This window comes from Otolemur garnettii, unplaced genomic scaffold (assembly GCF_000181295.1).
Source record: "Otolemur garnettii isolate 467f Iridium unplaced genomic scaffold, OtoGar3 scaffold00037, whole genome shotgun sequence".
Lineage (NCBI taxonomy): Eukaryota > Metazoa > Chordata > Mammalia > Primates > Galagidae > Otolemur > Otolemur garnettii.
The window spans coordinates 9,699,686-9,725,215 of NW_003852432.1; the positions used below are offsets into that span (position 1 = coordinate 9,699,686).

Below are 25,530 nucleotides of genomic sequence, written 5' to 3' on the forward strand. Positions count from 1 at the left end.
GGTTTTGCGGAGTTAAGAATGAATTCTTTAAACTTGGTCCGACTCAGGAAGACTTCCTCTGCACCAGATAAGGAGAGGAAAGATCTCCTTTCTTCTGTCACCTTGATTGGGCCAGAGGAGTCTATCTGTTTGGACACAGGGCTGTCAGAGTATTAAATCATCACATCTGTGATGTGTGACTGTGGATTGGCTAAGATTTGGTCCTTGAGTCGGCCTCTGATTGGTTTCCTTATCAAGACTTTGTTTACCTTAAGACCATTATACTTTGAAGCAGTAAAAAGCAACAAGTAAATCCTTGCAATTAAGGTAATCAGCTGTAGAGTTAGTCTAGTTAGAAGGAATGCAAGCGCGGCAAGAACCTTGACGGAATTGTTTGCCTTGCTTTCATGAGATTTGTGACCATAACACTGATGTATGAACTACATACAGAGCTAGCCTGACCCTCAGGGTGGCATCCTGGAAGCCTCTTGAAGAAGTGTGTGCCTCTTCCCGAGCCCTGCTGCTCTTAAAACTATCTCTTTGTCTGTGTCTATTATTTCTCTATACTAATATTCCATGACTCCTACTAATAATTCTCCAGTTTCCTCTCGCCACCGGACCTACAAGGAAGTACAGACCATAGACCACAACCCGTGTGTCGTGGCTGGTCTATGACACGACTGATTCCATAGATTCTGGGACTGAGGTTGGCACTAAGCAAAATTGAGATGCTGAGATCAACATGCACAACCAAGAGGGGTATAAAACTGAGCATCATAACACATACAAGGTCAGACAATTAAGTTTGCAAACTCATCCTAGAAAAAGTGCTACATACCTCATTGCTGAGTATGACTATGGTCACCTTCCAAGTACTCTCCTGGGAAAGCTATGCACTGATGTCCACCCTTCAAAGCACCTTTTGAGGATGAGCTTGCACATCAAAATGTCACACCTGGTATGAGGACAGCTCTGATGGTCATTCCAGAAAAAGAGGTCCGAAATTGCTTTGAAAAGATTTCTTTACCACCTTGAAGGTAAATCCATATAGGTTCAATTCATCAATACCAGCTTAAAGAATCACTGTGGTTTTCTACCATGAAAGTAAAAGGGAGACAGAAAGAATTTATAGTCAAGTAATATCTTAAAGTTTGTAAGTTATCCATATAATTTAAGTATACAGTCAAAGATATAATGACAAAGAATTACTATGAACCAAAAGTTTCAAATGCTAATTTATTCATCCCAGGGCCTCATACAATACCAGACATGTAAGTAGGTGATTCATATGTATCTGTCTAATACCTCTTTATCTATAAAATCTTAGATATGCAACTAAAAGAAAATCATCACCTAGTTGAGATGGTATATACCTCCAGTCCCCACCCGGTGGGCCATGAACTGGCAGCAGTGTATGGTGTGTTGGGAGCTGGGCTACATAGCAGGAGGTGAGTGGCAGGTCTCAAGGGAAGCTTCATCTGTTTTTACAACTTCTTCCCATCACTCCCATCACTGCCTAATCTCTGTCTCCTGTCACAGCAGCATTGGCATTAAATTCTCATAGGAGTAGGAACCCTGTTGTAAACTGCACATACAAGCAATCTAGGTTATGCACTCCTTCTGAGAATCTCATGCCCAGTGGAAAAATTATCTTCCATAAAACTAGTCCCTGGTATCAAAATGTTAGAGACTGCTGGTATATACCACTTAAGTGATAGTTTAATATCATTGAAAGACACTTAAATCACTTTAGAACTCCAAATAAAGAAGGCATGTGTATAGAGGGTATGTAAACCAAGGAGGCTACGAGGAAAATCCATAAATTGACTAACAAAATGACTCATAAAAAGTCACAACCAGGCTTTGGCCTGTGTGTATTCCTGCATTGATGCTTGTCAAAAATTAGGGGGTACATTGCCTTTGATTTTTAGATTAGGAAAATGAAGACCAATGACTCTAAATGAAGGCATTTTAGAGGAAAGAACTAATAAATATTTAATGAATATTTAAATATTGTTGACATTTTTGGAAGAAGTCTTAGTGATTGTTTAGTTCAATTGCCCATTGGAAGAGCAGAGGGTATGAATTCAGTCTTAAACCAGGATAAGTTATCTAAGTATCTCTAAGCCTTAATTTTTCATCTGTAAAATTAAATAAGAATGCCAAATTCATAGAAAACTGATTATGATCTGAGATTAAACAAAAGCAGTTAGTGATTGTCTTATGATTTCCATTTTGTTATAGGCACTTACCTAGACATCCCAACACTTTATAGCAACTGTTTATAACTTAATTCTATATTATTTATTTTTAAATAAGTAACAAAAACACATGATATAAATGTGTAAAGGAAATAAAAGGAAGAAAGTGAAAAGTAAACTTCCACTAATTATATTCTTTTCCTCCAGACTACACAGTAATCTTCCTTACAGGCAGCCACTGTGTTCAGCCTCTTGTATTTCTTTTCCACAAATATTCATATAAACCAAACTTCTCAAATGTCCAACCTGTGCATTTTCTCTGCTTTGGACACTAGAGGGGTAAATAGATTTGGGCCAAAATATTCCTTTTAAAAAAAGACTTCAAGATTCACTGAAACTATTTATTTTAGAAATTTAGTTTTTAATTTCTTCATTTTTACTCAGCCACACACAACCTTCATTGTACACTTCATCATAAGAACTATTAATGTTCTCCTTGCCCATATATTCACTCAGGAGAGAAATGTAGTTTTCGATGTGTTACATTAAGCCATCTTGGGCATTGTTAATTGAACCTCTTCTGATCTGAAATGACTGCCCCAGAGCACAGCAATTCTTCCCTACCATTATCTTGGGAATTCCCTCCTTTTCCCTCATGTGTTTGGGGCTCTTGATTTTCACTTTTTGGTTTACACTCTTATTTGAGTGAAATACATACTCTAGTAGCTACTAGACCAAGAGCATGCGGGAAGCAAATTTTTAACTTTTCATATTCTGAAGACATCGTCATCTTTCACTTTTAAGAAAATTTCAGTTGAAAGTTGATGCCCTTCAGTATTTGTAAAGATTTGCTTTCAGTATGTCTAAAAGAATCTTCCAGTTTTCAATGTTACAGGTGAGTAAGATTTTTAAATTCTAAGTTTGAAAAATGCTAAATGTTTCCATAATATGCTTTGGAGTAAAGGAAAGGGTCTTCAAAAATGGCATCAAGCATTTCTTAACACACAGCCCATCATAATCAATAGTAAACAAACAAACAAACTCAAAATGCACTGGCCTTCGCAGCACTCAGAGCTTTTTCTTGTGTCCTTGTTCTAACAATTTTACACATAAGTACTTAGCATTGGAGAAATAGTATTCAAAACAAAATCTTCTTCTGGACCAGAAAACTTCTCCCAAATATAAAAGAGGAAGAAAGGAACTTTCTCTCCTATTGAATAATACAGTTAGAACATGGCGCACAGCACTGGTAATCCACTAAGAGACTTCATGTCGTCCTTGTTTTACATCATCACACACAACCCATCCCATACATGTTCTCAGGGTGAATGATAACTGGTCTTCGAGTAAAAGCACTGATAGCACCATTTGTCACACAAAGTTCATCCTAAATTTACCTGGTCATTGAGGTCACTGTCTGTTTTTGACAATTGGTTTACTCAAAGGAAAAATAAACTTCTCATGTCTTTATTACAAGACATAGTTCTGCAATTTGGAGCAGGGTTCCACCCAAATTAGGCACCCACTCTTTCACAGTAAGGGAAATAGGGGTGCTACCATCTTGATTATTACAGTTATAAAAAGATGCATAAAGGTAGCAAGAGGCTTAACTTTTAAAAAGATTTACATATACTGTGTATTTCAAAGAGCCAGAGAAAGAACTCCTCTAACAAGTTTTCTTAAAGCGCATGCAGAAGGAATGGGGTGTCTCTTTTCTTATTTTCAACATGGAGAGTTAAGCCTCTTTTTTTTTCCCCTGTCTTATGCCTTTTTTTTTAATTTTTAATTAAAATCATAACTGTATACACTTATGGGGTACAATGTGATGATTTGATATACAATGTAGAATGCTTAAATCAAACCGATTAACATAGCATCACCTCACTTACTTATTTTTTGTGGTAAAACATTTAAAATTTACTTAGTTATTTTGAAATATACCCTTGCATTGTGCACATTAGGTGAGATCCCACCAAATACCCACCATCCTCCCACCAATCACCTTCAACCTTTCTTACCCCTTCTTAGACTATATTTATGTTTTATTGTTCATATGAACGTGTAAGTGTTTATGCATTGGTTTTATAATAGTATTGAGTACATTGGATACTTGCTTTTCCATTCTTGTGATATTTTACTAGAAGGATGTGTTTCAACTCTTATTTTTAATTCAAACTTGCCGTTACACAGACAAAAGTTACCAGACATCTGAGGAAAGCCTCATAAATGAAAGATAGAACACCATGCAAAAAAAAAGAGAGAAAGAGGAAAACTTATAAATAATTTTTTAATATTCTTAGAAAGATAAGATAAAATATTGCATCTATGCGAAAAGAATATGATCTTATTTATAAACATTTAAAGAATAAAAACAAGCCCTTGGAAATTAAAGCTTAAACAAAAACAAAATAAAAATGGATAGTAAAGTTAAGGAAATCTACTAGATAGTGAAGATTAGGAAAAATGGGAAGAAAGAAAGGAAAGAGAAGGGGAAAAAAAAGAAATGGAAAGGAAAATTTAAAAATTAAAGAACCAATCCAGATTAAATTATGGATGCTCAAAATTTAAGAATGGGGAAAACAGGAGGAAATCATCAAAATAAGTCAAGAAAATGTCTCAGGCGTAGAGGGCTCTTAGCCCAGCCCTTTCTACTACATGTGTAAAGAGTATGACATGCTCTTTACACATGAAGAGTATGGATGAGAGTCCATGTCACTGTTACCTGGATCCTACTAATCTAGACATGGTTTCTGTTCTTACATCTCATACCAATTTGCAAATAACAGAATAGGTAATATTTAGTAACTCATTTGTTTCTCTAGGTTTCAGGCTTTGTTCAGTCATTAAAATTATGATGGTCTTGAAAATAATCTTGGATCCTTTGAATTCAAAATGCAGAGAATTCTAGTACAAAGCTTAACTCGACATGTTGCCATTTCTCGTGCTATAATAGCTGGTCACCCCTGGTGCATTCATACTTCAGTACTTATAGTTGCTAAACTGTAATAATTTCAAAATATTACCAACAATCAATACTATGTCTGAATCAGTAAGCTCAGTGTTTGGAACTGCAATGTGTGAATTCTAACACATGGAGTTAAAGAAAGATGAAAAGATAAGGTAGTTTAGATTGAAGCAAAAAATAAATGGGGATGATATTTTCAGGGTGGAGTGTTTTCCATACTAGGTTAAAATGCAAGCTATTTACCCATCTCTTTTCCCAGCATTGTAACAGAATCATGTTTGTAACTATTGATACCGACAGTAGGCTGATTATGTACTCATTTTGTCCTGATGATCAGTACATGCTTTCTGATTATTTTAGCATCCCCTTTATTCTCATGAAGTATGTCACAATTTTGACAATAAATTATCGAGTCATGTTATTCTCTGATACTATGTCAGGAAAAAGGAAAGAAAATTTTAAAACATAGGAGATAAAAAGTTATAATCAGTATTATAAACAGCAACCAGTTGACCCTGAAAGTGAACGTTATTTAGAATAGTGTCAGCAATTTCTAAATTGATAGGGAATCCATATTAATTAAATATCAGCAAATGCAGACATGAGTCGATGTCCATTAAAATGGAGAGGGTAAAAAGAAGTGAGAAAGGGAGAAGAGAGAAGAGGAAATCTGGGCATATGGAAAGCACACCAGCAGATGCTTCAGGCAATCCCCAGGCACAGCAGCACTATACCCTGGCTATCAACAGTCAGCAACATTACTGAACCTGCTTCACGTGTGAGCTCTCGCCAGCAATTTGAAGACAGAAATCACATTAAAATCACATTAAGGTATCAAAACATACTATGTTACCTACACTTTTCCCAGTCTTTGAAGGAGAAAAATTTTTATAAGTTTGCCAATACTCAAGAAACCCATCATATAAGAAATTTGACAACCCAAAATCAACAGCAAAAATTCTTCTGAGTGGAAAAATAAGCTAAAAGGAAAATAGCATGTTTTGGGGAAAAGAAGCCACAGCACCTATAGCAGAATACGTTATAATGTTCTCAATTTAACAAAGAGCGTCCAAAATCAACAAGAAAAAGAGAAAGAATATTTGTAGATAAGTAACAAAATATAAGATAATTTATGTGAAGAAAAAAACAATAACAAAAACAAATAACCAGCAAGGAACTAAATTTCCCACTTCATAATTAAAGTGATATAAAATAAAACAAAAATTAGATATCCTGTTTTTTCCTGCTGTCCAAATGAAAAATAGGTATGTATATGGAGTGTTTATTAACACTTTGTTTTTGGAGCCTGCTATGATTTGAATGTGACCCCCAAAGTTCGTGTGTTGGAAGCTTCTTCCCCAATGCAACAGTGTTAAGAGGTGAGGCCCTTATTAGATGATTAGGTTGTGAGGATTCCCCTTATCAACAGATTGAAGTCTTTATTATTGGAGTGGAGTACTTATGGAGGGAGGGAGGGAACGTGTTGTAAAAGCAAAGTTGACCATCTCTTGTTGTCTTGCTCTGTCATGCATATGTTGTGTCCTCTCCCCTGTTACCATGGAATAACACCCCAAGAACATCCTCACTAGATGCCTCATGTCCTTGACCTTGGACATCCCGGCCTCCATAACAGTAAGCCAAATAAGATTCTATTGCTTATCAATTACCCAGTCTGTGGTATTACGCTACAACAACAGCAAAATAAACGAAGACAGAGCCCATCGGTAATAGATACTTCCATGTTTTTCTTTGGAGTATACATTTTTAACATGTTTTTGAAGAACAAGTTGGCATTAGCTCTCTAAAATTTTAAAGCATACATACTTTCCATGTAATTTTTTTGATAAATTCACCCATATTCCCCCAAGGGTATTCTCATCCAATTTGTCATCATCACCTTTAATCTATTGGCAAAAAATGGAAACAGCAAAAATAAATGTCAGGCTCACTGTCTTAATTATAATTTTCCATTAAAACAAGCATAGGTAATCAGTAAAATAAGTGAAGTAGATTGCTATATACAACTCTTTAGCTATATTATTGTGAAGGATAAGCATGTTTGAGAATAATAAATATGGCTAGGCACAGTGGCTCATGCTTGCAGTCTTAGCATTCTAGGATGCTGAGGTGAGTGGATTGCCTGAGCTCACAGGTTCAAGACCAGCTTGAGCAAGAGTGAGGCCCCATCTCTAAAAGTAGCTGGGTGCTGTGGCAGGCACCTGAGGTCCCAGCTACTGAAGAAGCTGAGGCAAGAGAATGGCTTGAGCCCAAGAGTTTGAGATTGTTGTGAGGTGTGACACCAGGGAACTCTACGGAGGGCAACAAGTAAAACTCTGTCTCAAAAAAACTTGCTTTTGTTCTATTAAGTATACGAAGCTATGACCATCACAATTGTGGTCCTTCAAGGCCTGTCAATTAAGTTGACAGACTTTCCAATGTGGGCTTACATTGGCAGCACTGTGCAAACCACTCAGTAGGGCTTCATAACCATGGTATATTCATGTCTCACAGCTGTGGTGAGGTGTGGCAGCGTCTTACTGCATGGCATTCATTATTGTCATTGCATGTTTTTGTGTGCAGTGCAATGACAGCTTGATGATCATTCTAGAAAAAAGTTCCAAATTGCTTTTAAGGGTGAACTAGGCACTGGTGTTAGTGCACAGCTTTCCAAGGGGAACACTTTGAAGGTGCCTGTGGTGATGTTCAGCAATGAGGTACGTAGAACTTTTTCTAGGATGAGTTTTCAAACTTACATGTCAGACCCGATATACAATAAAGTGTGAACATATGCTATATTTGGGGTAACCTGGGAGCCCAAATTCTCAGGAAGACGAAGCAATTGAAGCTAATTTCCCAAAGACACTGGTATCTGCCCTAGACCACATGGCCTCTCAGCTTACAAAACAGAGTCATTTGCTGGAACAGAAAAAATTCTCAAAAGAGAATTTGTATTCTTCATTATGTAAATTCTCATTTTTTTTTTTTACCTTACGAAAGTTTTTTCATTAACTTTATTTTAAAATAAATTGTCTAAAGCAGCATTATAGGAACTTGAAAAATTGGTTTCAAAATACAAGTTACAAGGGAGTTTTAATATTTTAATATCATTAATCATTTTAAAACATTGAGCTTTACTGATAGAAATCCAATTAAGAAAAAGTTGAATATAGAGGGAAGTTTTAGGAATTGAATTATATGTTTTTATTAATAGAATATAATTTAAAGATACTAATCATCTGTTATTATCTTTTCTGATACACCCTTAACAGTTGTCAAAACAATACTGTTCAGCAATTGTAAATTGAGCCCTTAAGTCCACAGGAGAGATGCTACTGAACAGACTTGTCATTTCTTCAGTGTACATTCCTGGGAAAAGCTTCTCCTACAGGGAGAGCCAGCACTCCTCCTCCACTGCCTGGCCTGCTGGGCACACAGAAGGCCCTCTCCCTGGCCCTGTCCTCACTGAGCCTCATCCCAGTGTATTTCCAGACAATCTTTCTCTCCTGGAGCCTTTATGCCAGGACATAGATGCAGCTTTTCTCTTTTTAAATTTTTCTTCGCCTTTAGCTTTCGTTAAGAGCTATTTGTGTGTAAAGTGCTTTATTATTCATCTCCTAAGAGTAGAGGGAAAACTCGGTGAACCTTACGTGAACCTCAGTAATGCAACATTAAGTAAGCTAAGACTTTACCAATCAAGAGATGTACAACAATAAATAATATATTCAATCCCAGCATGCACTAAATATAGAAAAATAGGCCTCAAAAAATTCCTCCATACATAAGGGAATAATTCCCTCACCACAGTGTTTGCTATGAAATCACAGAATGATTTGTACCACAAAAAAAGACTATGCTTTTAGAGTCAGGATTAAATTTTAATTGATCCAGAAAATAATAATAGTAGTTGTTAACATTGATCAGGTTTTGCTATGGGTCAAGTTCTGTTCTGAGCTTTGTATGTGTATTCTCTCTCAAAATCTTCATGGCATTATGACATCATTCTATTTTTTCTTTATTTTACATCAAATAGAGGCACAGAGAAGATAACATATCTAAAATTACACAGCTTGCAAGTGTTGGGACAAGAATTAAACTCTGGTGCTCCAAGCTGGTTTCCTGACTGCTGTTTCTGCACTGCCTCACTCAACTCATTGTCAGTAAGTGCATGTGCGTGTGTGTGTGTGTGTGTGTGCGTGTGTGTGTGTGGGTGGGTGGGTGTGTGTGTGTGTGAAGAGACTACATGTGCCCTCCATCAGTGAGAATCAAATGCAAATCCTCAAATTTACATCTGGTCACTGAATAGTGCATGTTTTTCATAAACTGAAAAAATAATGTACAATTATTTTAGTAAAGACATTTTTACTAGATTAATATTTTTTTCTTGTCAACCTGATGCTTTTTAGTTCTTTTTCTTTTAACTGAGAGATACACAGTGATTCTAAGTAAGAATTATTGCCACATTAGTAATACATTATTCTTCCGTTACTTCATTAATTTTCAAGAAATGCGGACTTTTGACTAAACATAAAATACTTTAGATAACACAGGAAAAAAAGATGCTAAATAAATAAAAAGAATATATAGGCTTTGAATATTCTGGCTCATCCTCAATGATGCCATTACACATCTATACCAAGCAAAATTGGAAAAATGTTATGCAAATAGTAAGTATTGAGAAAAATTATACAGGAAGAGTTGAAATAATTTATTTCTTAAATGGCCAGCAAACATGAAGAAATGCTTAACCTCACTAACCATCAGATAAATGCTAATTAAAACCACACTGACATACATCTTACTTCAGTCAGAATGGCTAGTATTAAAAAGTCAAAAAAGGACAGATGTTTCTGAGGATAAGGTGAAAAATAAATACAATCTTGGTGGTAATGTGATTAGTCACAACTCCCATAGAAAATAATATGGGGATTTCTCAAAGAACGAAAGTAGATCTGCCATTTGATCCACAAATCCCACTGCTGGGTATCTACCCAAAGGAAAAGGAGTCATTATATCAAAAAGATACCTGTACTCATGTATTTACTGAAACACAGTTCACAATAGCAAAGATATGAAATCAACTAAAGTGTTGAGTGGATAAAGAAAATGTGTAATACTACTTGGCCATAAAAATGATGAAATAATAAATTTTGCAGCAACTTGGATGGAACTGGAGGCAGTCAGCCTCAATGGAATGGCTCAGGAATGGAAAATCAAGTACTAAACCTCTCATCTATAAGGGGCAGCTAGGCTTTGGGTTTGCATGGTTGCAGAGAGTGGAATAGTAGAGCGTGAAGATTACACAGAGGATGAAAAGGGAGTGAAGGATGAAAAATTACCCATAGAGTACCATGTTCGCTATTCAGGCGATGGGGTCACTAAAGCTCAGGTCGCACCGGTATACAATATATTCATGTAACAAAACTGCACTTTTACACTCTCTTGAAATTTAAAATGAGAGAGAAAATATAATAATTTTCCTATAGGCATTTTCAAGTACATTTATTTTGTGTGTAACCTATAGATCCTTATGACTCCAAAGTCAAGAATGGACAAATCATTAAAATCCAATATATAATTGTATGAGCCAATACATAGTCAAGATAGAATCTCAAAATTATGACTTTTCATTGTCACTGACTCAAATATTATCTCTTTAAAATACGTGTACAATGTCTTTTAAATTTTTTTTCAGTAATAAATGAGCAAGAATTTTAAGCCTGTCTCCTGAATAAATCCAACAATTTGCGGGTTTAATTTTTTTATCTGATTGATACAGAATGGAGCAGTCCAAAATGTTTTTGTCAACAGATCTTCTGGGATGAGTTTTCTTATTGTAATATAGAGTGTACATTACTTCTCTTAATCAAATTTCTTATCACAAAGATGGAAATAGTTCCTCAAACATAAATTTAACATCTGATGTACACATTCTATTTGTATTAAGTATGATATGAAATAAAAATCTGGGGATTTTTGTTTGTTTTGGTTTTTTTATTTTATTAATAATTTATTGTAAGAAAGACAAGCTAATGGTAGTTTGCAGTAAAAACCTTTACAAGACCATTTCATCACAAATATACAGACACTATAAAAACTGTGTCATGGTGGTTTGGGTACTAAACAGAAATGCAGAAGGTCCTCATCACGCTTTCCAATAATGAAAAATGTTATAATTCTAAAACATGGCAATCCATTTAAGACATGACCATGTGTAAGATCTTTCCTCATCCTATGTACATCTAAAAAGGAATGACATTATTGAAATGTATTAATGAGAAGTCATACTTTGTGGGGAAAGACATACAGTGAAACCCTGGTTATATTAAAAAAATCAGGGTGCTAGGTAATGGCACTAACACCACCAAAATTCCGTTGAAAACAAATGTACAAAATATCTCGAAAATGTAGCTAAAACAAGGCAAAATCAAATCTGCACATAAATTTACAAAGAAAGAGACAGGAAAATTAAAATAATCAAATCTATATAAATACATGAATCATGCTAACATGATGGTAGGATTGATTTTTGTTTCATTATTTTAACACAGAGCAATGGAAATACCAAAAGATGTTCAGAAATGGCACAGCCAACAGAAACCTCACTCAGTTATAGGAGGTTAGGACCCTGGAAATGGCTAATGTGTCAAGAGGCCAGGAAGCCGCTGCAGCCATGCCTGTTTCAGCTCACCACAAAAAAGCGCTTAAGCACCGCTACAAAGAACAATGCAGAAGATTATTCATATAATCTCCAGGTTTCTTAAAGTCCAGGCACTTGGGGGGAGGGAGTTGAGCATCAGAGTTCTGTGTGCTGCTGGGAGTCCAGCGGAGGGACCGTCACCTCTTCAAAGTGGCATCATTTCCACTCTGATAGTCACTCATCACGACCTCTGACTCCACTTCGCAGCACGCCGACACATCCGAGCAGGAAGCAGTAGAAGTGTACACAGACATGGGCATGTTTTCTACAGTGGGGGCCTTGAAGTTTCCCTGGCACCCTGGAGGGTAAGGAGCATAGGGGTCTCTACAAGTAATCTCACCAGTGCCTTTGGGGGGGGAGGTCAGACATATCCATGGGGTAGAAATTGGGCAAATACTGATTCAAGTTGAGCCTCTGACAGTTTATGTTGAAGAGCCCAAACTGCCTGTGGCAGGCTTGTCTCTCTGGGGGGGGTGTATGGATTCGAACTAATCACTGAATTCTGGAGGCTATGGTGGTAGTTCATCAGGCACAGGGAAGTCCTCTGGTGGTGGTGGGAAGTCACTTTCAATGTCATAACCTCCAGGATAATAGTCAGTATCGATGGCATTTGGATCTGCTAAGTACAGGGGTGTCTGCTGATCAATAACCTCGTAAGTGGGGAACTCTTGTCTATCTGGCAGAGGAACACTTGGCATCCAATCTGACGTATCCCAGTGATATCCATTGTCATCACATGATTCAGACTGGAAGGAACTGAGGGATTGCTGTTCTTTTGTCTCTAATCTATATACACTGGATTTGTTTCTTCTGTTTTCCTCTACTGAGTTTAGGAATATTTTTATAAACCATTAGTGCTTAAAATACTGTTTCAACATAGTTGCATCTGTGTGTGGAAGATTATTTTGACATTTATTCACTTGTTACGTGCTCCAAGAGATAGACTTCAAGGAAAATGATAGGAATGTTGCCTGTCACTTTGAGGATAAGCCCTAATCTTTATAAGTGGCACAAGGCTGAACTCATATATTTCTTCAAAGAGATAGTTTTTAGAATTAATCTAATATATTCCATTTTTGGAAATGAAACTTTTTTATTTCAATACATTTAGAGGGTATGCCTGTTTTTGTTACATGCATAAAGTGTATCATGCTGAAATCAGGGCTTTTAGTGTACCTGAAACCAGAATAGTATACACTACATCTGATAAGTAGATTTTTATCCTTCACCCCCTTTTTCCCCTTCTTCTTAGTATTCAATGCCCATTATACCATTTTATGAACATATATACCCGTCATTTAATTCCCTCTTATAAGTGAGAACATGTGGTATTTGTTTTTACATTCCTGGAATACTTGACTTGGAAGAATAGTCGCCAGTTCCTGCAACTTGCTGTAACATGCATTATTTCTTTCCTTTTTATGGCTCAGTAGTACTCCACGGTGTGTGTGTGTGTGTGTATACACACTATGTTTTCTGTATCCAGCTGATGGCCACTGAAGTTGATTCCATATCTTTGCAATTGTGAATTGCACTGCAATAAACATTCTGGTATCTTTTCTGTAAACTGACTTCCTTCCCGTTGGATAGATGCCCAGTAGTGGGAGTGCTGCATCGAATGGTAGGTCCATTTTTAGTTCTTTGAGGCATCTCCATACTGTTTTCCCTAGGGGTTGTACTAGTTTACTTTCCCACAAACACTGTGTACATGTTTTCACCTTTTCACCACATCTACACCAACATCTATTTTGTTTTGACTTGTTAATAATTGGAAATGAAAATTTCTAACTTACAAACAAATAAATAATAAAGTCACTAGTCTAGTCCTACTCGAAGTGGCAATTGAAACACAGTTAGCTCTGTTATAATAAATGAGCCATGATCATTTATTTCCCTGAGGCGCATATGTAAATCCATCTATTAGGAAAGATCTATAAAAAGGAGAATAGAGCTGGGTATGATGGCTCATACCAGTAATCAGCACTCTGGGAGGCCGAGGTGGGTGGAGAGCCTGAGCTTAGGAGTCCGAGACCAGCCTGAGCAAGAGTGAGACCCTGCCTATAAAATAGCCGGGCATTGTGCCAAGTGCCTGTAGTCCCAGCTACTCTGGAGGCTGAGGCAAGGGAGGATCACTTGAGCCCAACAGTTTGAGAGCAGTAAAGTAACACTCTGCCTTAAAAAAAAAAAAAAAGAAAGAAAGAAAGAAAGAATAACAGTGCACTATTTTTAGGAAAGGTATTGAATTCAGCATAGACTTTAAAGTATACTGATTCCTATCCCATCCCACCCTACTTCTTCCTGAAATATTGGTTGGAAGTTTATTTACTAAAAGATAAAGGAGTCATATTTTCCCAAAGGTTCATTCATCATGCAAAAAATAAAAAAGTCTATTCTCCCAGTGTCTACATACCAAACGTACCAATCCTGGGGAATCATCAGTAGTTTTTGTCCCAAAACCTAGCTATTCCTTCTACACAAGAGTAATCAACTCTATGTTGCTTGTTTCTATGAGAAAGGAGGAACCTGACAAATGGAGTAGGTTACCTCTCTGATAAGATCCTTGATAATATTATACGTGATTTTCCAAAATTAAAAAATTTGAATGTGTTGTATAGTGGTACTGATGATTGTCTCAGCCAGACACTTGAAAGGCAGTGAAATATCTGGGCAATGATATAAAGTCAGAACTTCTACAACACTCATGGAGATCTGAGCCTGTTTGAAGGGAACTCCTTGGGGAAGCAGAGCATCATATGGTGTGTCCACATGAGACCTAGACCACGGGCACTGTGGCTGGAGAAAGTGCCATGGTAAACTTGGCATGGAGGAAAAAAGATATTCTGTATAACGTGCTTGACACATAATAATTTTGTCCATAATAACTGAGGACCCATGTGGAACGTAACTCACCCTATCACTGTCCTATATTTTCCTCCAACCACACTGCATTGACTAGAGAAGCAACTTCCTTTCAGGGATATAAACTGAGGAGAAGCAGATAAGAAGAAAATAACAGAAATGGTCTCCCCATATCCAAAATTTTTCACTCTCACTGTGTTGGTATCCATTTTCATAGATTTAAATTCAGCATGAAATTTAAGACATTAGTGAAGGGTTTATGAAAAAATAGGAAATTTTTAAAGTAAAGTCCACTATAATTTTATTATAACAATTTGACTTAAGATAGAGACATCTATAAACTACCTTTAAGTCACAAAGTAAAAGATTAATAATTTAAGATATGCTTAGGTTACATGGCAGAGCATAGCATATCCCTTGGCAATGCTTTGGTCAGCAACAGATCATATACATGGCAGTGGCCCCTTGAAATTATACCATACTTTTACTACTCCTTTTCTTGTTTAGATAGGCTTAGATACACATATTTGCCACTGCGTTACAATTGCCTACAGTATTCAGTACATTAACATGCTGTAAAGGTTTGGAGCCTAGTACCAATAAGGTATAGCTTTGGCACACAGTAAGCTACACTATCCAGGCTCATATAAGGACACTCTATTATTTGTGTACACAACAGCAAAATCACCTAGCAATGCATTCCTCAGAATGTATCCCCAAGTGAACTGATGCATGGCTGTACATACCCTGATTATAACTATCTTCAGATATCTTAATCAATGGCAAAGTTGATATTCCTAAAATCTTAATCTATTGAAATTTCAGTTTCCACCTGGGTTGCGAAAATTTCTAAGAAGCAATGACGGTTGGATGAACTGTAATGAGAAAAAGGTAGATAAAGTACTTAATTTTCCATCAGGCCATCAGAGAGCAGAGGTCACACTGGGCAATGAAGTAGCCTGAAATACAAGGAGAGACAAGCTCTTCCCGGGAGAAAAATATTTGAGGCAGAGCTTGGGGGAAGTGGTTTAGATTTTACACAAGTGTGTTAAATACTAAGAAACTGCAATTAATTGATAAAGGACAAGTGTGAGGTATGTGGTGGTTAGAAACTCTGGAAGATGCAGACCAGGGAAGATTTCACATACATTGGCAGATTCTTTTCTACTGAGTTCTACCAGTTTCACAAGAAAGGTTGTAGGTAAGCTAGGTAAGCTGTATGACCAGAGAAAAGGCCTTGCGGTTATTCAGGAATGCATAAGGGATGCCACTGTGGGAAGGGAGGAAACTTTACCTACTACCTGGATCCTTCTCTTACGCAGAGCAAACACCTTAAATGTCGGGGGTACCCAAAGGAAACGCTGTCACCCTTAGGGCATGTCTTAGTTCATTCTGGATTCTGTAACAAAATACTATGAACTGGATAGCTAAGATACAATACAGATTTATGTTTTATAGTTCTCGAGGTTAGAAAGTCCAAGATTAAGGTGCCAGCTGATTAGATGTCTGGTGAGGGCCAGCTTCCTTGTTGTGTCCTAACTTGGTAGATGGGGCAAAGTTCTTTGGCCTGTTTTGTAAGGGCATTAATCCCATTCATGAGAGCTTCACCCTGAAGATCTAATCACCCCCCCCAAAGGTCCCAATTTCTAATAGCATCTCCTCGTGGACTAGGATTTCACTATATGAATTTGGGAAGACACATGAAGTCTAGGGAAGGATACAAGGACAGGTTTGTCATTACTGGCATAATGGTAAAACAAACAAACAAAAAACCTTTGAGGAGTATAAAGGATCCCTGGTTTTCAAAGGCCTGTAGTGATATGTCATAGGTCTCCTGCCTTGAGGGAGGTGCCGGATGCTGTCAGACACGAGACTTGCCATAAATGTAATAGATTGGCTGCAACAGAAAAGAGGGGCTGGAAAAGGGAGGAAATCTCAGTCCAAATTTCAGTCACAGCATTTGTCAAATAATGAGATTGCACCAAAAAAAATACAATCACTCACCAGCCCCATCCCTTATCATGAACCCAGCAAGCATCACACTCAATGCAGTGGCGTGCTGCCACTCCAGGAAAGGCAGGGGAGTGGTAAAAGACTCTTTCTGTGGTACAGACATGCTGGAATTACTGATGGCTTGGGAAAGAATATGAAAATACAGAAAAACTCCTGCAATCCTCAGCCTTTCTGACAATACAATAAGCTTAAGGCAGTGGTAGAACGCTCCTCGGAGAATTTAAAGTTTGTTGTGTACTAAAAGATACCAAATTAACAACAAAAGTTAACTCCGCTCTTCTAGACAGAGTTCATTTCCCAGAAAAAAAATTATTTACTTCAGTTTCTACTATTCTACATTCAATGATGCCATTGACTAGCAATCAAAGAAAAGTTATGAGACATTGGCCAGGCACAGTGGCTCAGGCCTGTAATCTTAGCACACTGAAAGGCTGACGTGGGAGGATCACTTGAGGTCAGGAGTTTGCGATCAGCCAGAGCAAAGGGTGAGACCTCATCTCTCCTGAAAATATATATTTTAAAAAATATAAAAAATATCCCTGCACAGTGGCACAGGTCTACAGTACCAGACATTCAGGAGGGTGATGGAGGAGGATCCCTCAAGCCCAGGACTTTGATGTTGCAGGGAGCTATGAGCACGCCACTACGCTCTATCCAGAGAAAAGAAAAAGATTTTGTCTCAAAAAAAAAAATATATGAGACACATAAATAAGTATGAAAAGAAAACTTTATCAAAGAACAAAGAAATCAAACAACACAACCAGAAATAGAGATGACTCAGATGTTTAAAGTATCAGTCTGGAATTTCAAACAAATTATGGTTTCTATGTTAAATGATCTGAAATAAATAACAGACAAATACATAAAAAGATGGGAAATTTCAGCAAAAGATGGGGGGAAAAAACGCTGTCAATGCAGAATTCTCTAACAAGTGAAAATATCTTTACAAAATGAACACACATAAGGTCTTTTTCTGACAAAAGCTGAGAAAATTCATTGCCAGTAGATGCAATATAAGAAATGTTAGAGGGAGTTCTTCAAGCAGAAAGAATATGAATTCAGACAGAAACTTGAACCGACCAAGGACTTTTGAGCTCTGGAAACAGTAAAAATGAAATACAATTAACAATATATTTTACAAGGTTTTGTTTCCTAATGTGTGCCCTATTGTTTTACTATATGTATTTATGAAAACGTTATCTCTTAGCCCATGATATTTTTAGTTATTATTTTATTTGCCTTGTCACAATGTTTTGGGTTTTTTTTTTTTTTTTTAAGAAAACCATTAGTCTCTCAATCGTACCGCTTAGCCTTGGTCGTGTGGGAATTAAAAAAAAAACCTTTTTTCTAACTGGATGTATGATTAAGTATTTCTATCTGAACGGTAGTGATTATAAGAGAGAATTACCTATTTTCTTTTTAGTTAAAGCATACCAAGTAATAAAGGAATTATTTTACATGTAAAACATTATGCTTATTTAAAAATAAAGGTTAAAATGAAGCCCCAGGTGAAGTATTTTTAGTTTTGGTATCGTCAGGGTGGAAAGACTTGCCTATTAACACTCAGCAGCATGACACAGTCTTCACAGATGGGTGCAGAATCTCTGTCAACAGTATCATAACCTTGCCATTATTTGAAATGCAGCCGATTTTATTGCACTCCTTTTGTGTGGCTTAAAGTCTGTCAGGACATTTATTCCTGTTCTTCAACGATAGCTCTATAAATGACAGTTTGCTATTTGTATTTTGCATCAGATATGACCATGGAGAAATAAACCTTTGATGAACTTCCATATGTATCTCATTAAGAATTCATAGAAGATTTTTATTGGCCAAATAAAGAGCAAAATGCCATTTTCCAGAACCAAAGCAAAAATTACAGCAATAAAAAGGATTTTCTTGAATCACAATAATTAGTATGTAGATGCATACTAAATACGTAGCAAATTATGTATCCTACCATGTAGGGAAGCAAAATTTTGGAGAAGCATCAGAAATAAGAGCTTAAGGAGTCTATTCATTATATCATGACTCTGAAAACCTAGCCAAACATAACATAGGAATTTTCTGCTCATTGCATGAATGAAAATGAAAAATATTATTAAAAGAAGCAAAAAATGCTGCATAAATAGTATTTCAGTGTTTCAATATAAATAACGAAAGATGTCAGATAGCTGTGTCTTTTTTATTAATTATTTTGTTCTATATAGTCTCAAATACTAGCAGGAAGAATATATCAAACTATGGTCAGTATAGGCGAAAGGCCTATATGCCTCTGGCCAAAAAAGCTGTCCGAGAGATAGTAGTGAAAAGACTTTGTGCAGGCATACTTGTGAGAAACTGAGGCAGAATCCCATATGGCCAGGTTGGTTGCAGGCCTAAAACCCCCTGACCTAAGGTCGGCCCAGTTGGTTGCAGGGGTAAAAACCCCCTGACTTAAGGCCCACATGGAGGCGGAGGTTTGCACACAAATTTCTGTATGCTCTAGACGTTTCTTTATGCCTTGTTTAAAGATCCCAAGTAATGGCCTCCAAAATGGCAAGGTCAGTAGGACAGATTTTGAAACGGGTCTCTTTCCTCCATAGCCTCAGGCTTCCTCAGTTCTTCTAAGATAAGAACAAAGTAGTAATGGCTAACAACAAGTTCTCCATTAAGTTATGTTAAACCCAGTTATGTTGAAAGGGTTATGCTTAAAGGTGTATGTTAGAGGGATTATCAGATTACTAGGGAGGAGCTACTTACAAGGTGAGTAGTCATGAGATGTTTAAATGGATTAATGAAGTCATTGATGTCCTATGCACATGTGCAGAATAAAGTCATTGATGTCTGATGTGCATGTGCAGAGGGATTGTAATGAATATTAATGAGGTCATTGCTGTATAGTGCATGTGCACAAAATTGACTATATAAACCAACAGTAAATAAAGAAAGCTTGCCATTTTGCCTGAGCAAGCGAATTGTCACCTTTATTTAAAATACAATTTCAATAAGCGTGCTTATTCTCCACGACATTGCTTTTCTGTGAGACCCTTATGGCAACAGGTCTGTGCTATACCTTATTCTTTTTTTCCTGTTACTGCCTCTTAAAGCTTGCATTAGACTCAGGCACTTTATGTACAAAGCCCAGGTTCTATTACCATGGCAGCCTAAAGTGATTTCTCAGTGGATGGTTTTACTGTTTCAGAACCATCCTTGTAAGCACAGGACAACTGACAAAAATGGGGAGCTTGTGTCCAATGGTTCAGCTTCTACAGTTCCTCCATACATCCTCTTCCTCTGAGTCTTGCTCTCTCTTCCAGGTCCTGTCAATTGGCTCACCCAGATTATCTAGCTCAGCCACAGCGGCTGAAAATGAACGAAGACTATTGGAGAAAACAGAGAGAGGTGACGCCATCCAATGTTTTCTCTGGGGCTAGCAATTACTAATAAAGTAGAAATATCTTGAAATGGGGCAAAAGTAACATACTGAAAATAAATATCAATTCGTATACCAATAATATACCCTTTCAAGTACATAATGGATATCAGGAAAAGCAAGTAACATTTGAATAAGATTCATCATAAAAGGGGTTATTCTACATATCCAGAATCTAAAATAGGTACAGGCAAATGAAAATTAAAACAAGGGTAGTCAGAATACTGACTCCACACTAGGTTTATTGTATTGGAAGGAAAGCAGTCTGAAAGAGGAGGTGTTTGAAGTCAAGTATGGTGGGGTCAAATCATCTAATTCTGTACGTAATGACCCTATTTCTAAATAAGATCATATTTGGAGGTTCCAAATGATACGTCTTTCACATCATTATGGAAGACAAAATTCAAACCATTGATTGTACCACCACTGCCCCATGTTTTGCTTCTTTTTCCTAGAGTTCTGGATTTGAGTATTTCTTCTAAGTAAAGTAGAAAAGATTTTACCTGAAGCAAAAAAAGGAAAAAAAAAAAACATTATATGACTCACCCCAACAAAGGGAATATTAGAGAATTTTAGGAAGATTTAACAAATAAAAATAACCACATAGAATGATTGTGTGATGGGGAGAGTAAACACAAGGCAAATGGTTGGACTTTCTTGTTTCATCTTTACTGTGTATGAAAATACTGTTCTTAAAGTGGTATATTCCCTTTCCATCTTGACTTGTAGTTCATATTTTAACCTGTTACCATGGTCTTATATTATTTATACTGAGGTTTTCCACATATTTTATTGAATAAATCACCTATTTTGAAAATAGTAACTTCTCTTTATAACTTAAATAATGGTCTGAGTTAACGTAAGTGAAAGATATATTCATTCTCCCATATATGTAAATTACATGTATTTCATTTTTTACTTTACAAGTCAAATTTCCCCTCTCAATTGTGATTTTCTCGATATTCAAAGCCATGACGTGTTCTGGGATAGTACGGATGGCTGGGACTAGGCCAACCATGCCTTTGCTTTGCCAGCTTGCTCCATGTTAGATGCTAACAATAAGAAGGGTTCAGAAAGAGACAGACAAAAAGGCTGGAAGAATAAAAAAAGATCCACACCCCCTCTTCTTGTTTCATTTCAAGTCCTCTTTTCCTTCCCACTCTTGTGGTTGTTACTTTGGGAATGTTTCTGTGATAGTTCCGTCAGCAGCCTTTGCATGTCCGCTAGTGCTCACAGACTAAGGTTCAGAGCACTCCCTCAGCGATCCCAGCAGCGCCCCTCCAGTGTCTCCTCTTCAGGTGTGTGAATTTCTTCTCTGAAGATCCCCACATTCATGTGTTTAATTTTTAATAATTTCAAACTCTTCCCTTTGTCATTAAGCCCTAATGCTGCTGGCTACTTCTTGTAGTTACTGCCTACGTGATGCTTTTAATGTTCTCTTTCACCTTTTTAAAATCTTTACAATCTCTACTCAACTGTTTATATCAAATTTTTTCTGTTAAATAACTATTATGGTGTGTACCTCATCTGCCAGACCTTACTGGCTGATTGAGACGTGGGTATCAAGGGCAGAGACTTAAGAGAAAAAAGAAACCTTCACACGTGAAGGATTGGAATCAGTTTTGTCACGTCTTTGATCAAGAACATGTTACTTAGCTTCTTACAAAAGGTAAGTGGGACGCTACTAATCCACATAGTGTAATTGCATCATGATTAATCACATTATTGCCTGTGTTTTATGGAGGTAAAGCAAGTTCCTTGGGGGACCAAGTAACTGCTTCACTTAACTGTTAGCTGCAGTCAGAATGACCCCGAGGAGTGCACTGTATTACTCACCAAAAGAAAACAACAAGCTCAGCGCTTTAAACTCTCAGCTCAAATTAAGAGATAACTGTAGAAATTCCAAGACAATTCTAAAATAAACCCCTATTCTTTATAGCCACAGGCCTGGTCTTAATTAAAATCAGACACAAACTTTAATTGAACAGGTTGCAAAATTATAACAGAAGTTGAATTCACAGCCTCATCAAATCTCATATAAAGGTTAGAACACTGTTTGGGAGAGAGTAGAGCCTTATAATTGACAAGCGTTTATTGGGTTGGATGCAAAGTGGAGACGCCGTGAGTCTCCCTTGCCAATGGAAGTAATGTGATTTCCTGTTTCTAAGGAGACCAGACCTCAGAATAACCTCACTTGAGAGGGAGTGCTCACAAATGAATGCTTATGCTCAAGACTCTCTTGTTGCCATTCTGTCCACAACTAGAATCGTAGCACAGCACAATCCAGGAAGACAAATACAAAATCTGATAGAGAAGAAAAGCTTATACATCAATGTTGGCAGAAATCTGGGAATGTGATTCATAATTATATCTTTGGTCAGAATAAGTCCTAGCCTAAATTCTATAGTTTATAATTAATGCTACAGATGCCATATACCAGTGGTTTGTACAGTGCTAATTTCTTTCACATTATCCCGTTTAAGTTGGCCAATTCTCAGTAAGATTGTAACTATTATTCCCATTTTATGGATAAGCCAACTATCTCCTAACAGCTTACTGTTCAAGGTCAAGTTGTTTTTTAATATCATAGTTGGTGTTCAAACCTGACACACTGTTGTGTTTTTTTCGTCCTTCAATCCTATTCTGAAATAAACCTTAAAGAATTCATTTCCCTCATTGAAGTGGTTTTAGTGTAAGGTATCTCAAGAGGAATTTGACTAAATTTAGAATATTGAAAAAGTACAGTTTATGAATATCCTTCGGCAGGTAGTATTTTTATTTGAAAAAATACAATTGTCTATTTGATTTAAGGAACTGCTTTGTTTACTTTTATGAGAAATCAAGGTAAGTTAATAACTTTGCCTGAGCCCAAAATTCTACGTTCTTACATTTAAGATATACAGTTTTTAGACTGTCTGACAAAGATAAAACAAAGTAAATATTGTCTAGCATTTTATTTTCTTATGAAATGTGTCCAGTCATCTTTCATAATTTTACTTTATTTTTTATATTCATACTCAATGCTTTTACCCTATCCCATCTCATCTTGCAATGAATTCGTCCCAGAATGCCATGTTCTACTGACTAGGAGTTACGACCCCAAAACTTCAGTGTTAGCTGCATCCCTGGCCATTTCTGATGTTCTCTTGGGTCTTAGGCAGAACTGTGCAGACTTCACAATGGATGGGCACATACATACATCACCAAGCCTCAGGCAGAAATATTGTCCCTATCTCTTCCCTTCCTCTAAAAATAACCAGTATTTCATATATAAGAAAATAGCAGAATATCTGACTGAGTACACACTTTGAAGACTGACAGACTTACCGCCATGTGGATTGGGACCCATCACGGAAACATTCTGGGCTTGATTTTCCTCATCTGTGAGAAGAAAAACAATAATGTTCACCCCGGAGTTACTGTGAGGATTTGATAAAATAAAGCAAAGCCTTTAGTTAACATGGTACTGAGAAATTAATGTACCCAGTATTAATGGGCTTTCCCTTAGAATTAAAACAACTAATGCTCCATATACTATACTGTAGCAAAATAAATTTGTGTGTCTGCAAGCTGTGACGGGTGTGTATGGGTGTGTACGAATGTGTATGGGGGAGAGAGAGAGAGTCTTAGAAGAGAGGGCAAAGGATATGAAAGGGAAGAAAACTTGGGCATATACGTGAACCTTTTAGAATTAGAAGATGAGCATGTTTTCTGCCAAAGTTTAATATTTAACTTCGGTAAGAGAATCGTATAATGACCTCAAGTCTATGAAGACACAGGAAAAATAAAGCACAGATTACATACCTCTGTTTCAAAACTTTTTCTATGAGGAATTAGTAACCTGAAGTAGCCAATTTATTAAGTTGTAATTTTCAAGATTCTTCTGCGTATATAATCAGAGATAAATAAAACATTTGAATCTTAGGAAATGCATAGATTACTCACGTTTAATTCATAGAAAATTGACAGTCAATTCAGAAATATTGTTCAATTCAGTAGTTACAGGAAATATTGCTGTTTCATGAAGTTTAAGAAAAGGCATGGCAAACACAAATGTCAAAGATCTGCATAATGGATTAAATATGAATTCACTTTTATCAAAAACATTCAAATGTTTATTTTAAACCACAAAATGCAGCTCATTCAGCTATCCACACATTTGTGAAAGCTTTCTTGCTAAATTAGGAAAATCAATATAATTGTGAGGCCACTGATGGAGGTTAGGAGTAGTCCTGGCACAGTTGCCTTGGCCTCTTTCCTGAAGGCCCTTTTGGAAAGAGATGCCTTTTGCCTCCCACACGTATGTGGCCCAATCAACCACTGAGCATCTGGTAGACCAGATGGCTCCGCTGCGTACCTGGAACAGTCACCAGCAAGTGTAATTAGTGTTTTCTCTACTTCTGCATGAACTTAGTTACATGTTCTACTTCCAAAGACCTCATTCCAGGAAATATTTATTGATCCCCTAGCACGTACAAGGTTATGGATATGACCAAGGTGACACAAATCCTTACCTTGAGAGTTTTGCTCACATTTACTTCCAAGTCCTGTTTCTGATATTTTACTGATCATGTTGCTCGGGAACAGATTGAGTTACTTTATAATAGTGATTTCATTTTTATATTGTGTTCCTTTTATGATATAGGCCCTCTTTTATGTGCTTGTCATGTTTTATCATCTGTCCTAATTTCCATGTTTTGTTTCACCTTCAGAACTTGCATACAGCTTATTATGGTAGTGATTTTTTAGTTATTACAAACAAACTGAGGAAATTTTTTAACATACATATGCCATCAGTTCACCCAAGAGTTTCTGAATCTGTAGGTCCAGAGGGTGTTCTGGTCTTGTTTTCTGCCCCGAGTTGTTAATGTCACTGACATTGATTACTTAACCACTGAGTCAGCAAGGACCTCTGGGTTCTGAGGATATAGTTTTCTCTTGATAAACCTGAGGGATTGATTTTAAGAATTTTGAAATCTTGATCTCACAACCTATAAATAACAATTTATAGATGCTCAAGTCCCTTACATAAAATGATGTAGTATTTGCATATAACCTATGCACAGTTTCCCATATTCTTAAATCATCTCTAGATTACTTATAATACCTAATACAAGGCCTACATATCACGTAGTCTCATCATTTGGATCTAATGCCCTACTGAGCACACAGAAAATTAAATATTCTTGACTATCAATTGGTTGAATCCACAGAGGTGTATACAAATGACTAGCTATATATTCTTTTCTTGAATTTTTAGAATAAAATTCTCAGTTGTGATTTTGAAAATCACTTTGCTTCTTTTGATTTTCGTAAATTAGGGGTAGGAGACGGACTGGAGGGGGAGACATTATGTATGAAGAATAGTGAAATAAAATAATTTTAATATTTCACTAGAGAA

At 36.7% G+C, this 25,530-nt stretch overlaps 1 pseudogene; it reads right to left on the reverse strand.

Annotated features, from left to right (window-relative positions):
- Positions 1 to 11,938: 11,938 nt before the first annotated feature.
- Positions 11,939 to 23,478, reverse strand: LOC100960678 (annotated as a pseudogene).
- Between the last annotated feature and the right edge of the window lie 2,052 nt (positions 23,479 to 25,530).